At 51.2% G+C, this 17,451-nt stretch overlaps 1 protein-coding gene across 4 annotated transcripts in view; it reads left to right on the plus strand.

The window, feature by feature from the left end:
- GGT1 (gamma-glutamyltransferase 1) overlaps positions 1-17,451 on the plus strand; it is a 54,487-nt gene that overhangs the window by 16,967 nt on the left and 20,069 nt on the right. Inside the window, exon 1 of one of the 4 annotated variants that reach the window (XM_040081102.2) lies at positions 7,016-7,163. The exons of 1 other annotated variant lie outside the window; for it this stretch is intronic. The gene's annotated coding sequence lies outside the window, so the exon portion shown is untranslated. Of the gene's footprint in view, positions 1-7,015; positions 7,164-7,213; positions 7,274-15,123; positions 15,278-17,451 lie in introns of those variants that run through there. 2 more of the 4 variants (XM_040081106.2, XM_040081103.2) reach the window with 2 other exon arrangements.

Genomic DNA, 17,451 nt, shown 5'->3' on the forward strand with positions numbered 1-17,451 from the left:
TTAACAAACAAACAATTGCAGGGGCAATTCAGCCGTCTCCTGGCTGTGCTCTAGCACTGGGAACACTACAATAGCGTGGATAATAGGAGCTAATGAGAAACACACCAGTGCTCCTCTTGGCTTCGCTGAGGGAGAACGCCTGGCCAGCAGCTCTGTGTAGACTGAGAGATAATCCAGCCCTGTCTGTGTGTGCTTTCAGAGGGCACAAGACAGGGAGTGGACGTACTTCAATAGCTGAGATGGTCAGCAAGGCGAGGAGGCAGGAGTTTGCTTGGAAAGAGTGAACTTTTCTGTCAGAGTCTGCATCCTCTGGTCCTAATGCCACCCTAGGAGAGAGTGAGCCAGTAGGTGAGCATGCAAGACCTGGGAGATACCAATCTACAGGAGTGTCCTCGCCTTTCTCTCATCTCTGCTGCAATGCCGAGGGCACCTGTAAACTTTACATGGAGACAGATCAGCTCACGAGCTTGTTTGGTACAACAGAGTGGGAACTGTGGGGTTTCTCACAACGACCACAAGCTGTGGGTTTGAGACTTGGAAATCCCATCCCTGTGGATATTTTAGCACCTCTGAGAAGGATGTTATCTTGTTTCTAAACTGAATGCGGGGTACATGGTGCTGCCAACTGCATCTAGCTGGGTGCAGCATGACTGAGTTAATTTTACCAAAAATTGCTCCTAACATGAGAAATGGGAAAAATGGAAAGCAGAGATCCTTTTGCTATTCACTCCAATTCTGTGCTATAAGCCTTGTTGTCGCCCAGGTGCCCAGGAATGGGAATGCTCCCAGCTCCTAGTCTTTCAGGCAAGTAAGGAGAGCTCAGGTCAGTGCCAGGACAGAAGAACAACTGTACTGGATCAGACCACAAGTCACCTTCCCCTGGGATGATCAATTAGCAGTGGTTAATAGAGGAGGATATCCAGTGAGGAGGATAACAACAGGGATGTAGGTCAGTGTGTTGCTGAGTACTCTCCTTATCATCAGCCATCCATAGTTCAGGAACTTCGTGAGATGTGGATCTCTGCATTTAATAGTCTTTTCAAGTTTTTCCTAAATCTTTTTTTTTGAGCCTGAGAAAATTTTGGGTATCCACAGCAACTTATGGCACTGTTCAGCTGTGTGAAGAAATATTTACTTTGTTCTGAATCTGTCACTCACTGTTTTCATTTGATGCTTTTGTAGCTTAAATATTGGAAGAAGCAGCAGGCAGTCATTCCTCATTCATTTTCTCTAAGCCACTCTCAGATAAACCTCCGCTGTGCCCCCTCTCATGTTCCTGCTTCCCAAACTGAAGAGTGTTGGGCTTGTACAGAAACCGTTTCAGCCCTTAGTTCATCCTTCCTGCATCCCTGCCTCTCCTCTAGCCCTGCTGCAGCCTCTGCTGCGCTGCGCCAGGGGCCATGGGGCTGCGCTGCACCCTGCAGCTATCTGGGAGCACTGGCGTCGTGATTTTCCTCTGGCTGCCAGCACTCGCTTGGATGTTTTTGATTGTGCTTGACCCTTGAGCTGGTGCTTTCCCTGCACGCTCCTGCCTTGCTCTTGCTATCGCTTGGCCCCTGTGACTCAGTTTCCCATTAGTAGGCCAGGGAGGAGATCATCATTGCTCGCCCCGTTTATGAACTCAGGCCGGCAGTCACGGTCAGGGATTGCCAAGGGCTCATTTCCGCGCTGCCCACCCCTGCAGGGTCTGTGCAGCTTTGGGCTGCGGCTTTGGCCTCCCGTCTCTGGCTGGGGGAGGTTGTGGTGCCTGGAGCGTGCGGTGCTGCCGTGGCCCTGGCCTGTCTGTGCGGTGCTCGGTGCCGCAGCGGTGCCCGCGGAGCTGCAGGCGCTGCCCTTTCCCCGGGCACGGCCAATGGCCCCTGCCCGCTCCCGGGGCTGCTCTCATTTGTATGCTGCTCAGGCCGCCTTCGAGGGACAATCCTAATTATGTTTGCCTCGTGTGTGATGAAGGTTACATTTCTGACTGATTTTGCCAGGCTGGAAGTGTAATTGATTAATTTAGTGCTTAAGAAGGGAAAGAGGATTAAGGCGGAGGTGAGGCTGTGCTGCCAGACAGTGCATTGACTGCCTCACACTTTCACAGCTTCAGCTTTTGTTTGCCTGCAAACCAGCTCGTCTGAGCTCCCAACTCGTTATTTCTCGTGGCTCTGAGCTTGTTGGCAGATCCCTCAAAGCCAAGCCTCCTGCTGGGAAGGGAAGGGAGCTGTAGCTCTGGGGAGATAGATGCAAAGAGCTAGTGCAGGCTCCAGATTTAATTCCATTGTGTCTGAGGGCAAATGCGCTTGCTGCTTGGCCAGGAGCTGTTCATGTGGGAGCTCCATATCCCAAATACCTAGGAAGCTCTTGACTGAACAAAGCAGCAGACCTGCAGAAGGTCCATCTGTCCATGACGGTGCAGTTTTGGGGAAGATCTCCTAACGACGAACATCAGGGGGATTTCTTCCTTGAAACTGCAGAGGACACGGGGATGGGGAGACACAAGACGAATGCAGCATCAGCTGGGCTGTAGTCTTCAGGCTTCCTGCAGCATCAGTGCTGGTGGAAGCAGCTGCATGCAGGCAGTCACTGCTGGGGCTCTGCATTTGATGGAGAAACGGCAGCAGTAGCCCATGGAACATTCATTAGGTGTTAAACCTTTTGCTTCTGGCAGCTGAGGCTCTCTGTGCAGCCCATGAGGCCCTTGGTGGTGTTCTGGGTCTGAGGCAGTGATGGGTTTTCAAAGCACAGAGTTCTGCTACGTGATTATGGACACTGGCCTGCTCCTTATTGGACAAATTAATCAAGTTCCTGCAGTGCCCATAAAAGCAGATTTGCTGGGCTGTATATTGCCTGCAGAGAGAACCTCAACCACCCATGATCCTGTGGTCACAGTGAAATTGGACAGCACTGCTGTGAGCGCAGGGAAGGTCGCCAGTCTGCTCCAGTAACGTGTGGCGTTACCTTGACTTTCAGCACAGGGGAATTCTGAGCTTCTGCTGCTTTCACAGGGAGTCAGTCAGGGAGCTGAGATCCGTGGAGGATTTCTGTTGCCTCCATTCTGGGAGCACTCTGCACCCACTTCATTTAGATTAATTTTATCTTGATTAAATCAAGGTGGGCTGTGAAGATAAGGAGGGGTTTGGGCTCACAACCTTGTGCTGACCTGCTGCCGTGGCTGGAGTCCCTGGCAGAAAGGCAGGGCAGGCAGCTCTGGAAGCACCACCAGAGATGTTCCTCACTGCTCTGGGAGCAGTGGGGCTGGCCAGACTCTCCTGTCCCAGCCAGGAAGGGAATCACACACCGGCATTGTGAGGGGTCTCTTCCAGCCCTGTTGGGCCTTTCAGAGAGAAGTGGTGGGAAGCTCTGGCTCTTCTCGCATTCTGCCCCAGGCTCACACTTCCCCTCTCTTTCCTCCCACCTTTTGCACCTCCCCACTGCCACCTGGACCTGTGTGTGCTTCCCAGACCTTTTCTGTCCTTCCCAGCCCTCTGCTTTCCCCTGGCAGACGCACAAGGAAGGAAGGGGAGAGTCACTGGGAGCAGCAGGAGCTCTTGCAAGGCAGGAGCACAAGGTCCCTCTGTGACACCTTGTGCTTTCCATCAGCCTGTAAAGAGGAGCAGTAGAGTTAAAAAAATAGCAGAGCAATGCAGCTAATGAAGCAAATGCTGGCAAGTGACACTTTCAGGGGCAGCCTGTGGTCCCAAGGGGCTGCTTTTGTGTTCAGCCACCTGCCTCTGTTTGGAGCGCAGAGGTGGCTCTTGCCTGCAGATGCTTTCACAAGGCTGATGGGATGTGTAGGGGGAGGCCCTGGGACCTCTCCAGGCATTACCATACATTCAACCATTCAAGAAGCTGATCTAAGACAGGAGAAACATTGGAGGAAAGCCTTGCAAGGAATGTACCTTGCCATGGAGCTCTCGCATTTCCAGCTTTTAAGAGGCAGAAATATCTGATTTATAATATGTCCCTCTGGAATCCCTTTTTTTTTTGCGTGTGTCTCATAAAAATGCTTCTGAAGAGCTTTTGGAAAACCTGGCTTAGAAGCTCCCCAATTGAAAGCCATGGGCTGGAGTTACAGTTTCATAGAAGAATTAAACCACCTTAAACCCATGCAGGAGAGGCTGGAGGCAGCACTTGGTGCTGCTAAGCTTCTTTTGGAATTTGAAACCACTAAGTGCACAGATTATACCGGCTCTAAGCATCTTAGCAAGCAGTTCTAACCACTGAGAGCAGCCCCAGGCCCTCGGGGGAGGACCAGGCGCTGGAGGCTGGCTGTGGAGTCTGACTGAGCAGGCACAGTGCGTGGAGGTGCTGCTGGCTGGTTTGAGGGGTGGCTGCAGGGGAAGCTCAATGCTCTCCATCACTGCCTCTGGCAGAGGGAAGCAGGTCCAGCCAGCACATGACCCATGAGATGTCCTCCTGTTGAGGAAGATGGCCTCCCTGACTGAGACTTCCATGCTCTCCAAAGACCTCAGCACTTCTTAAAATGTGTTTACAGTTCATGGGAGGCCTGGAAAAGCGACCAACTCTTTTTATTTCTTTTCAGTTTGACTATTTTTTCTCCGTTTATATCCGAAGATTAAAAGACAACTCTTGTCTAAAAAAACCCAAATGTTTGAAGAATACAAGAAGCAGAACTTGGGAGTGGGATTTGAAGCATAAAAGCCTTATTTGAGCATTTCCTTCTCTGCCCAGGAGCCTTTCAGAGCCAGGCTGTTACACACCGGGAACACAGCATTTAGATTTAGAGGGCTGATCCGAAGCAGGTCTCCAAGTCTGTCAGTGAGAGCCCAATGTGGAAGGGGCTTCTCTGGCTGTTCTGTACTTCTCAGCCTCTGGACACTGGACTGGAGCTGTCCCCAGGGTCTAGCACGAGTCTCTCTCCAGGTTTTGCCCACGTCACCAGCGTCACTCCCTCCAGCCTTTAAAAGATAAGAGCCACTGAGCCAAACTGACCTACTGCCCTGTTTACACCACGGATGGATTTGGATTTTACAGTGCAGGCATCTGAATTATGTTTTGTCTCTCACCTACAACACCCTGAGGGGCTCCCCCTGTGGGGTCTGACCCTGGTGATCCCAACCCCACTGCAGCCTGCAGGGCAGTGCCCTGAGCAGACAGACAGGAAAGGGCAGTGCTGCTGGAAAAGCAAACAGGCTTTTCCTTGGAGACTTGTCTGTGTCATTAATACCTGACATCACCGAGCTGCTCAGCACAAAAGCTCTTTTGGGCTTTGCCAGGCTCAGGTTTGGTTTGGAAAACACCCCCGTGTGCCACTTGTGCCCTGTGCACAGAGCTTGCTGCCCGCCTCGGTGCCACCACGCACATGCCCTCCCTCGTGCCCTGCCATGGATGGAGCCGTTCCAGGCGGGCTGTCAGAGCCTGTGATCTTCAGCAGAGGCATTAACTTTGCTAACCTTTGAAGTAAAGTTAATTTCTAGTGTCATGTTGGAGTCCAGGGCATTCCTTTGGTTGCCCTGGAGGGTCAGGGACCTGGGCAGGGGGGGTCTGGGACCCCAGCCCAGAGCTCAGAGAGACACTGGCTTTGATCTCAGTCCATGGGAAAAACTTCCTACACTGAGAGAAGGTTTACAGGCCACAAGAATGTGAAAAATACTAGTTTAGCTTATCACAGGGTGAGAAAATAGTAATTTTAAATTCCTAGCATTGAAGTGAATGGGGACAAGATGGAGAATCTGGGGCATTGTCTCCTTCTTCTTCTCCTTCTCCTTCCCTCACTCCATTGCTGCATTGACGTGGCACAAAGTAGTTAGTGAGGATTGGGTCAAAGTAAAGATGACCTTTTTAGTAATAGTGATAGACATTATCACTGGCAGGATTATCTGGTAAGAAATAGTAAATAAGAAATACGTAGTAATTAGTACAAAAGATAAGGACAACCCAGCTCGGGGGGAGACGTGAGGAATCCATGCAGCTGCGAACATCTTGTCGGACTCCGAGAAAATTGTAAGATAAAAAACAATAAACGAAATATGCAGCACTGAAAAATCTAAACCTGAGAACTCCGTCTCTTCCTTCGGCTTGGCTCGGAGCTGTGCAGGGGAGCAAAAGACCCTGAAACCACCTGAAAAACGGGGAAAGCCCCCGACATCGCCAGAACAGCACAGGCCAACATACAAACTTGCACCTTCCCGTACTTTGGTTTTTTGTCACCGTAGAAAGCGCTTGGGCTTTTTCTGTGCTGACCACAGCAGTTTTGTGTGGCTTAGCCCGCGTTTGCCTCATCGCCTCAATCCACACAGTTCATTGGGAAGGAATTCCATCCACACCTTAAAGAAATTGAGGAAGATGAGGCTGGGGAGGCTCTGGGACGCAGGTCCTGCCTCGGTGATTGCAGGCAGCAGTGCTGAAAAGGAAGAAAACCAGGAGGAAGAGCGAGCTGCTTTAGAGGAGCTACCTTGTGACAAATGCTTCAAGAGCAGTGACTAAGTGTTTCCCTCCTTTGCACCATCATCCCACAGGGCAAAGGAAAGGTGCTGGGGTGCCACTCCCCAGCACTGGCCTGAAGCCAGAGGGACCATGGGGTACCTGGCCCTCCTGTCAGTCTCCACACTCCGCGTATCAGGTGCTCTCTTTATTGTCCTGACCAAGGTGCAGCCTCACAGTCAAACAGGGCAGGCGGTCCCAGCGAGGATTTCTGCCCTCTTTTTGGCAGTTTGAGCCGAACGTAGGGCTGCTCTGTGAAGAAGGTGTATTCAGCGAGCCTGAGCTTGGCGAGGAGTAGCAGATCGCGTCCAGGGGCACGGATGCCGCAGCCCTTGCCGGGCTCTCCGGCTTCCCTGCAGCGCAGGCGGCGCTTTGGCCGGGCAGGACGGGGTGCGAGGGGGTGCGGCAGGGCAGCGGCGGCGGGGGCACCCCGCGGAGGGGATACCCGTGGGATGCTGCTGCTGGCAGCGCATTCCCCAGGGCAGCAGCCCCCCTCGGGCAGGTGGCAGCCCGGGCTGGGCCGGGCTGGGCTGGGCTGGGCTGCCCTGGAAGCGCCTCCCGTCTGTGCCATCTAGTGCCCAGCGCAAGAACTGGGACTGACCCAGCCTCTCACCCACAGGGGAACTGCCCGGCCGCTCTGGAGAACAGGCTCTCCTCTCCCTGGGCCAGGCAGGGATGTGCTGGGAGGAGCCCTGAGATGCCGCACCGCCCGCATGGAAAATCCCGCGTAGCTCCAGGTAGGATGGCAGCGCGCAGGTGTGTCCGTGCGGCGGATGGACGGAGCCGCTCCGCTCCCGGGCTGCAGGTGAGATGAGGCTGGGCGAGATCGCGCTGCCAGAGCCTCCAGGTAGGGAGAGGAAGGCTTGAAGCTCCTGGGAATCCTGCCTCTGCTTTTCAGGCGTTGTGTTCCTGTGGCGTGCTCTAGCGCTGCGCACGTTTTAAGGGATGACAATAATGACCTCTGACTGGAATTCTCCTGTCTGGACTGATTTCAGTGCTATTCCAAGGCAGCTGCAGTTAGCTGTACTTGAGTGAACAGCCTAGTCTGAAAACACATTATTTTTCTGTGTGTTGGGCATACTCTTTGTTATGTCATTTCTTAGGTAAGTTCCTCGTACTAAGTTTCTATTTTTTTTCAAAAGTTTCCATAGCTGTAGCTTGATTTGCCAGCTTTGATTCTTAACTCTGCCTCTATCCTCTTTATCCTTTTCAAAGGAATACTTTTCCTCTTTGCAGACCCAGTTTCACTTATAAGCTTTAAATAGGAGCCAATGAATCAGGAGCTAACAATTTCTTGCTTCCTCCTTGATGCATTTTCCCCCCCAAATCTTTGTAAGAGATTTAACGGTGGTGTAAGGAGCTTCCAGCTCAAATCCACTGATATATATCTATCCTTCATATTGGTTTATCACAACCAGGCATTACATATTTCTCTATATTGAATTTCATCGGCTATTATTTGCCCTGTTTCACAGATGTTTTCAAGTTTTCCACAACTGATTTTTTCCCGATGTCTTTTGCTACCTCCATATGTTATCTTTACTATTTCATTACTGGGCCACAAGTAAATGTATTGAACATGCTGCCTCTGGCATCCATAGGACTCCTCACTCAGCTTTTTCCATGTGCACTTTTGATCATTCATTCTTCTCTTGTAACTTGGATTAAAAACGATCACCCTATAGCTGCTTCCCAGGACACCCTGTTAGTGACTTTGGGGAGTTAGCAGTAAAACTATTCAAGGAGCAGTGAGCATGTCCTTGTTCTTGGGATCACATGTCTGTGAGCTCTGCTCCTCTTTGCCTGTGAACTCCCTCTGTGGGTTTGCCTCTCCAGGATATATTGCACAGGTACCTCGTGCTGTTTCTGAAATGTAATGTTTCCTACTGATTTATTTTTTTTTTTCCCTTGGTACTTAAGTAAGGCTGATTGCTTAGGAAGTGTTGGTAGCTTTTTTCAAATATAAAAGGGAGCAGTGCCACTTAGCATCTGAGAGGTAACTGGCTGTGGTGAAAGCCCAGTGGTTTTGGAGCTGGCAGGCTTAGAGCTCTCCTGGGTCTGCTATTGATCTTGGCATGTTCCTGCTTTTGAAGAGACTGATCTTTGAAACTAGGCTCCAGGAAATCATTTAAGGATGTGTTTGCATCCTGCTGAGCACTGAAACTGTGAGGATTTCAGTGGGAAGGAAACTCATCTTGAAAGAGGCACAGTCTTTATCTGCTTTCCCTAATTAGCGCTCCATCTTCCTGGAGGTGATATTCTCCACAGCATCCCCTCGGCAGCAGGAAGCCAGTGCTGGGGTTAAATTCCCACTTTCCCAAAGCTTACCCTGTCCTGTGCCCTGAGAGCTCTGTTTCTGAGGTGCCTGAGCTCGGGGCAGGTGCTTGCTGTGCTGTTTGCACACCTGTGGTGGCCCTTCTGCCAAGGGCAAGTGTGGCAGAGGCACAGCTGGTTCTCCAGCGAGCTCCCAGCTCCTCACAGCTCTGTAAGCTCTTTTATTGCTGTCTCTCAGGTCTTTGGAACTCAGCTTCTAGGGCTTCACACCTTCCCCTGGGTAATCCACTCCCAGGTCTGTCGTGTGCCACAGTCAGGCTTTAAAGTGTTTGGGTGCCAGCGAGAGTCCATTCTGTGGTTTGTTCCCAGAGCTGTTCAATTACCAGGAAAGCCCTAAATCTCTGTTTTGCGTGAGAGCAAATGGAGGCTGGGACAGGCAATGTGATTTATTGCAATCATGTAGCACCAGAAACAGGAGAAACCCCTTTTCACTCCCCACACCCCAGCGCTGTAACCCCAAGGCCACAGCAGCAGAGTCAGGGTGGGTGCCCAGCTGTAACCAGGGAGGTTTGGTGCAGGGGGGACCCCTCCCCTGTGCTGAGGGGCTGCTTGGCCTTGCTGCATCACCTCTCCTGGCACGACAGGGCCGTGCCTGGGTGTCACAGGGGTCAACACCTGGGCAGGGCTCAGCTGAGCCCGGTGCAGGAAGGGGCTGTGTGACAGCCGCATCCCCAAACGGCCATCCCAGCTTTAATTACACTGACACTGCTGCCTGGGTGTAATTAGCAGTCGAGAAAATCTGAGTGTGATTTTAATAAGCTGAGAGTAATGCAATTTGTCTTTTCTGTAAGAGATGCTTTGCAAATAAAAGCTGTGATTAAAAAGCACACGCACGGGGCAAACAGCGGCTGTGCCGTGGGTGTGCTCGGTGTGCAGCGTGGCTGGCACATGGCCTGGCACAGGGGTTCCTCTTCGGGGCAGTCTTCATCCTGGGGTTCCCAAGAGAATGTAAAAACTGCAGGATTTAGCTCAATTGTGGCTTTTACAAAAGGCTCTTCCCTGTCTTCACAGATGCCCTTTGATATAGTGTTGGGTTCTGATAAGAGCAGGTCTCCTGGGTGCCATCCTCCCCAATGCTTTTCATCCCTGTCACTATTGTGTTTCTGTGTTCTCACCCCTGAGCCCAAATTAGCTTGAGGCTGGTGGGATCTCTGTGCCAGAGGCCAGGGTGGCATGGTGGGAGTCAGGAAGCCTTTTCAAGATGAGCCAGCATTTCTGGTAGCCTCAGATCTGAACAGCCAGACCAGGCTCTGGACTCTGCCTCTCTTTCCTGCTTCTTCCTGCTCTCTTAAAAAAAAAATCTGTATCTATAAAAAGATAATCTCTTTTATCTAGTCTTTTTCTCTGCACAACTCTGCCCTGCCCTGCTGGAGTTCAAGGTTCATTTCTGCCTGTGGGAGCTCCCACAGGGGAGCAGCCCTGTTAAAGCCCAAGGTCTGTTTCCCACAGACCCCCCTGGCACATCAGGCTGACCTCACCCAACATTGTTGCTGTTCCTCAGTGCTGTGGGCAACTGTGAGGGGACAAGGTGGGACACAGAGGCACAGCAGCTGTCAGAAAATGGTTATAGCCACCTCATCAGGGGGCCAGAGCTGTCGGCTGACGTGGGGAGGGGCAGAGTGGGAGCGTTGCTCCAGCCTGTGGGAAGCCCTTTTGCCCTGTCTGCAGGGGAAGGTGAGAGCCTTTCCCAGGGAAAGCCTCTCTACCCCTGCAGAACCCCATTTGTGCCTGATGGCAGCGCCTGCTGCGGCTCTCAAAGCTCAGGAGGTGTCTGTGTTTGTAGCACCCTCCTCTCGACCTGCAGGGGACACCCTGATCTGTGGTTTCCCACACCTTGCCATCTCTGCCTGGGAGGGTCAGGGGGTCAGGTCCATAGAGGGGGTTGAAGTTTGTGCTGTGCCATGCAGGTGTGACTGGCTCTGCCAGCTGATTGCAGCCCTGGCACGTTGGGCAAGCAAACCAAGCCTTCCCCAGAGATCCTGAAACATGGCAAAGGCGTCTGTGGCTCCCACTGGCAGTGGCAAGGGAGCAGCTGTGGGCTCAGCGTGTGGGAAGGCGCCAGCATCTGCCCCATGCGGCCCAGGGAGGCTGCGGTGTAAAGGCTCAGCAGCTCCTGTGCGTGCTGTGGAGGGGGAGAGCTGCTGGGGCCCAGCTCCCGTGCAGGGCTCTGTGTCCAGCCCCTGCAGCTCGTGTGCTCCTCCCAAAGCCGAGTGCGTGCTCCCAGAGCCGTGCTGGGACAGCCTCTGCCTCCAGCCCAGCTGATCTCCTCACACTTTCCAACACGGCTTCCAAGTGCTTCCAGGCAGAGGTTTGTGATTGTGATCTCTCCTAAGCAAATGGCCATTTCTACCTGGTGCCCTTTGCAGCACCTAAACAAACCAGCCCTGGAGGAGACCGGGACAGGCAGGAGATGAAGCACACAGGAACTCTTTTCTCTGGTCTGTGCTTGAGATGTGAGTCCTGTTCTCCTGGCAGCATGAGGCGTCTCTCAGGACAGAAGACTCGGTGGTGTTTGAGCACCTATCCTTGCCTCAGTCCCGTGTTACGCTCTGCCCAGAGGAGGAGACGCTGCCAGCACCAAACCTGCCAGATTTCTGCAGTCAGATGCAGACAGGCTCCTGTCTCTGGAGTCTTCTTTTATAGGAACCTTGCCACTGCCCTCCCGGACAGCACGGAGTCACCCAGCGGTTTCAGCGTGTAGCCTCGGGCTGGGGGAAGCTGAACACGCTGAGCTTTGCTGCCGTGGGCTGTGGGGGGAGCCTGTCCCCTTGTGCCCATCCCACACGTGGGCTATAGCTCGAGGTGTGCACCAGGACTGAACCTGTGCTGTGTGCTGCTCTCCTAAGGTCAGAACTGATGGATTTCAAATGGCCACGCAGACGTGAGCTGTATTGCCCAAGCCTTAGCTGAACTTAAAGTGAACCTGAAGCGCTAGAGCAATACTGGATCTGCAGTGAGTGACTTCTTTAGAAAGAAAAATTCATTTGTTTCCTGAGGCTGTTGTTCTGGGGAGCAAACCCAGAGAGTACGAAGGTGCTGAGAACCACTGGAATAAAAGAGTCGTACATCCAGATTCTCCTTCAGGGCGTGGGCTGTCTGGCGTGGTGTGCACCTCTCCTGTGTGGTGCTGTATGAGCTATTTGTATGGCTGCTGAGCACCCTCCTCGCCTGCCCACAGCAGGGAAAGGGCTCCCAGTGTAAAGGTCCATGAAACTCCTGCTTCTGGGTGCTCATCCCTGAGACAGGTTTGCCCTCTGAAGCCTGGCAGTAGTGTAGGCAGAATGTACAGAGCCCCTGCCCACTCAGTGCAAATTAGAGCTTTATCCACAGCCTTCTCGGGGACTCACTGGGATTTCTTCCCTCACAGCACCCAAGAGCCATCAGTGGCTCTTTGCTGGGTGGATTCCCACCCCTCTGAGAGCTGAGTGGCCCTGCAGTGCTGGCAGAAGGCACGGCCAGGGCTGGGTGAGCAGGTTGGCAGGTGGGGATACAGATTTGGGGATGGCTGCACTGCTGCTGTGCCCGTCCCTCTCTGAGGCCTGACCCTGACCCTGACCCTGACCCTGCCGTGGGGTCCCACTGAAACCTTGCCACACTGAGGTAACCCAGGACGGATTCTGGCTTACCAGGATGCGCTGAATTTTATGCTGAGAGGTTTCATTTGTTGCTCCCAGAGCAGTAGAGCTGATCCTTCAGCAGAAACTGCTGAGAAAGGAACAGGAAATCGAGTGGCTTCCCGAGAAGCACAGCTCTCATGAGGAGATGTTTGGGTGGGCTGCACACCCAGAGCTCTGTGAGTACCAGGGTTCATTCAGGTCCAGGAACAACTTCTGAGCCTCGCATCTCTGAGTCCTACTGATTCTTAAACAGAATGGAAAGTGGACCTTGGCTCTTGCTGGGCAAGTCTGTGTTCTTCTGGTTTCAGGGCCCTCATGCTTAGATTAGACTTTAACAGTGATTAGTTACCCGACAACTTTCTGTAATAATCTGCAAGTTTTCCATTAAGTGGCAAACACTTTTGAACTTCCTCCCAGCTCCTCTGCTGCAATCCAGTCTGCTTTTTTCACAAGGAGATGGAGGGTGCTACCTTCACGTTTTATTAATTTCCTGTTTACAGTGGAGGAGAAACCAAAGCCATGAGGAACACTTGAACACAACATCTTGTGGAGCTCTAGGCACAGTGCAGTAGATCAGTGTCAGCCTCTACCCTTGTCACTTCCTCTGGATTTACTGTATACATCAGGCATGTGACAGGGAAGAAAGGTGATGTCTGGGAACATGGTTAAGGAATCTGGGGGAAGATTCCTTTTCCCAGCCCAGACACTGACCTGCTCTGAAGCCCTGGGCAAGATTGTCTGTTGTCCTGTCTCTGAAGTGGGGATACGAATGCTTTTATCATGTGGGTCTGTAAGGCTTCCTGGCCCTGATAGTAGCTTTAAAATGCTGTTAAGTAGTGATTTTTTTTTGTGGTGATGATGATAAGAATTCAGCCATCTGGACAGGTTATGGAGTTTGGAGATCTTCCTGTAGGTGCAGCAAGTACTGGAGGTTCATATTTGGCAGGCAGCTTTACACAGTCTCCCCTGTGTCTCTGTCTCTTACCATGAGTATCAGTGGAGAAATAGGGGAAGGGACCTATTATGACTCTGTTCTTCCTTTGTGCTCTAACAGTTTGCTTAGAGTTTACTTTGTCACCCAGCACATTTAGGTTGTCTCCAAACAATCCTGTGACAAACACGCTGCACCTTGAGCAAGTGGGGAGCTTTCCTTGGGATGGATGGGCTCTGCTGCAGTTGTAGTACTGAAAAATTCCTGTTGGGTTCAGATTCTTGTTTGGATAAGGATAACAGAACAACTCAATTGTTTCTGTTTCATTCCCAATAGCCAGCCCCCTCCAAAACAACAGAACAAGAGGGAGTAGTCTATTGAGATTCTGTAATTTGCAGGAGAGTGCAAATAAAGTAGAGCAAATCTTATATCTCTAAAGAGACAGCTAGGTTGTCCTGGATCTGAAAAAATCTCTTAGGCAGCATTCCTGGCAGTTAAAAAGGGTTCTCAGTTGTGTATCTGCTTTCAAGTCTTTTGACACTATCAAAGCAGAGCCATTCCTCAGAGTAAGAGAGACCCAGACTGTGATGTGCACGGGAATGCTCCTTACAGTGCACAGGAATAGCTCCTTTACTTGGGATGGCACAGTGTTGTGTAGACAGGGGACACCTCTGGCTAAAAAAACACCCTGTGAAGGGGTAAAGGTACTGTTGTTCTCCAGTTCAGTTCACTATGCATTGCACAAACAGCCCTTCGTGCAAGAGTCATTCCCACATCTTCATTCCCCGCCCAACTCCCAGAATTACCCACGGAGGTTCCTGTCAGTGGGAGGTTTTGAGTCTCAGAGCTGATGGTATTTGTTTGGCTGCTGTCGTGTGATCCTGTGGACATCGGTGCAGCTCCTGGTGGAGGACTGTAACTCTGAATTCCACTTTGTGAAAGCCTGGACTGGCTCCTACCTTTTCCAATTGCCTCATCTGAGAGCACACAGAAACCTTCTGTTAGACCTGGACTCCCCCTTTATACAGCAATCACAGAGCTACCCAACTGATTGTTTATAACCTTTGAATTAGGCAAACCTTGCCCTAATGCCTGATGTGGCTTTTCATGGTCAAACAAGCCCTTCAGCGAGCGATCAACAAAACTGAAACGAAGGAAGTCAAAAATGAATTCTTTTCCCTTTGGACAACAGTGGTACATCCTTGAGAGATTTCCTCTCCATTCACGGGGTTCAAGATTTCCTCTGATGGAGAAGGGCAGGATGTGCCTCTCAAGAGCTTCCTGGGTCGGTGTCCAAGACACCACCATTTATGGGATGCACATTTCTTCTCCTCTACAGAGCTCTCAGCCCCTATGGCCATGGAGCTGGGCAGTGCTCCTGCTCCAGGACGAGTGCAGGAACGGGGTTTTCTCTGTCAGGATGGGTATGGGGTCACCAGAGCTCCAGTGCAGAGATTGTCTTCCCTGTCAGGACTTACGCCAGGGGAAACCAGCAACTTGGCAGGGAATTGTTTGATGCATGAAGAAAAGAAACAACTCTGCCAGTACAGAGTCACTCCTGGGACTATCTAACATCAAAGTATTGTCTCCATCCAACTCTGATCTTTGCTTGCTCCCCACCCTCTACGCTGTTCCCTTTACCGTGAGAAAGTACGGCACGGAAAGTGCTGGACCACTCTGTTCTCATCTTGCCCTGTGAGCCAGCAATTCTTCAGGGACAGGGAGGGGGAAGGGTGGCATGCCTTTACTGCTCAAAGATAGGGCTTCATTACATCACCCTCCCCTTCTGACCACTCCCATATATGAAGCCTTGCTGCCACTCAGCTCTGTGTGACCCGTCTTGGTTTTGGAGTCCCTGCTTCTGGGAACTCTCGAGGAATAAGGGGCGAGAGAACCAGGCAGAAGCCCCTTCTTTGGTGTCACTGGCTGAAGGTGAACTGCATCCAGGGAGAAGAGAGCTTTTAAAGTAGTGAGTAAACAGCATGATTTTATCTTATCCTCTCCGTATTTTGGTTGGATTGGGGTGTGAAATAGAGGAGTTGTTTCTTTCCCTTTATTGCATACCTTTCCAGCTCATTAATCCTGTTTTATTAAAGGGTAGCTTTGTTTCACAAGCCTTCAGGCTCAGGTTTGAAGAGCAAGTGTTTCTCTCTTGCAAGGATTGGCAGGACTTGATCTACCGTGTTGCCTTTGGATTGCCTCACTTAGCAAAGGCAGCAGAGTCTCTGTGCAGGCAACCTGAACAGCTGCTGAGCCACCCTTTAGGGGAGCTGCTGTGGCTTGACAGGGCCAGCAGCACACGGACTGATGGCTTCAGGATGGACTGGGGTTTCTGGCAGGCTGAGATCAGGACAGGGAGCTGGAAGTCTGGTGAGCTGGGATGTCACTCCCATCACTGGAGAAGACATTTCATCTCTGCTCGGCCCATCCAGCCCTTTTTGAAGGTACTGTCTACCACCCCAGCTGCCACTGATCTCAGCTCCTTTTTGGGTTGTAAAGGTCTCTGGAAATGTTGGTGCAGGGGCATTGGCCCGAGTGTCAGTTTGACCCTGGCTTTGCAGGTAGTGTAAGTGACAGGAATTGCTGATAAGAGAAGTGCTGTTTTGGGAAGCCGACACAGGAAAGGCCCCCAAAACAACCAGAGAGGTCAGAGCTGCACAAACATGAGAAGGCAGATTTCATGGGGTCCTAAAGATGAGAAACTCTTACTTCAGTCAATGTCTTCAGTCCAGTCTGGCAGGTGGTGCTCTTCAGAGCAATCAAGGTCTAAGAAGTAGGCTGAAATCCATGGATCTTGGATACCTCTTCTTTCCATGTTATTCTGTGCTTCCAGTTGGTAACCTGAAAGATGTAAGCCCTGTTGGTGTGGGAGGTCAAGCACTGGCAGGTTTCTTACCTGGTACCTGGGGGAAAGGCCAGGAGGCAGGTGCAGAACCAGAAAAGCTGCAGGGACAATGGGGTGATGCTGAGGGTGTGATCCAGAAGCAGGGTGGAAGCGCAATGCTGTGGGAGAGAACAGAGCTCCTGATACAGAGCACTCAGTAGAGCACAGGTCAGGGGAAACTGGCCTGTGAATGAGAAAGAAATATTCTGAAATAAATCAAACAGTCCACATTTAATTCTTTGTTAAAGGAGAAAAAAAAAAAAAAAGTTGCAAAAAACTATCAAGGGCAACTGTATTTGTATGAAAATGAGCAGATTCCACCAAGGAAAATGAATATTTAGACACATGAAGAAACAGAACAGCACCTGGGGAACTCTCTGTCCATTACCAGAACAAAAGGAATGGCCATCTCCTATGTGTGTTTAGAAAACAAAGACCTGCTCCTGCCTGGATCCCCTCTAACATGCCAGCAGTGAGCTCTCCAGGACCAGGGCTTTTCCTCTCAAGGTCCCAGTCCTGGGGAGCGTTTCCTGATCCAGGTTTCCACAGCAAACAGGACTGAGGTCAGGACAGGCAAAGCCATTCAAACCAGCTCTGTGGCCATTAAGGTATTCACCTACGTGTAGTCTTGGTTCAGCAAAAACAGGTGAATTTAAGCAGGTAGCTTCAAATTTTTTCAGTTGGAAACAGCTCTTTCCCAACTTCAGCTAAGTCTGTGAAACCTCTTCAGTGAATGCACTCTTGAGTACATTTATTATAACTGGAATCCAGGGGTTTTGGTGGCCTCACCCACCCATCCAGATGCTCTTCAGTCTATAAAACACACTGCTACCTGCTATGGCAGGTGTAACATCACGTAAACCTTACATTAAAATTACATAAACCCGTCTGCAGAGCACTAAGAAAGTCCAGATTTTATCTGTGGTCTGAGAGCTCCAATGTGCATGTGCAGGACAGGTCCAAGTGCAGCAGTCAGGCAAGACTGGGGAAAACCCCTAGCCTTGAGAGAGAGGGCATCGTTCATTTTTTTGCCCTTCAGCTTCCCCTTTTCCTGTTCTTTCACCTTTTCTGTCCTCCTATCTTCATCCATTTATTTTGTCCCTCTTGATTCCCACTTCCTCTGTTTTTCCCTTCACCAGTTGAGGTTTTCTTCTTTCCCCGTGTCACTCCCTCTTCTTTCCACTGTCCCCTTTTATTCAGGGGTGGTGAGGTTGAGGGGGAGCTGTGTGCTGCTGAGCTCATTGCTGGCTGCTGGGGGA

This window comes from Hirundo rustica, chromosome 17 (assembly GCF_015227805.2).
Source record: "Hirundo rustica isolate bHirRus1 chromosome 17, bHirRus1.pri.v3, whole genome shotgun sequence".
Classification (NCBI taxonomy): Eukaryota; Metazoa; Chordata; class Aves; order Passeriformes; family Hirundinidae; genus Hirundo; species Hirundo rustica.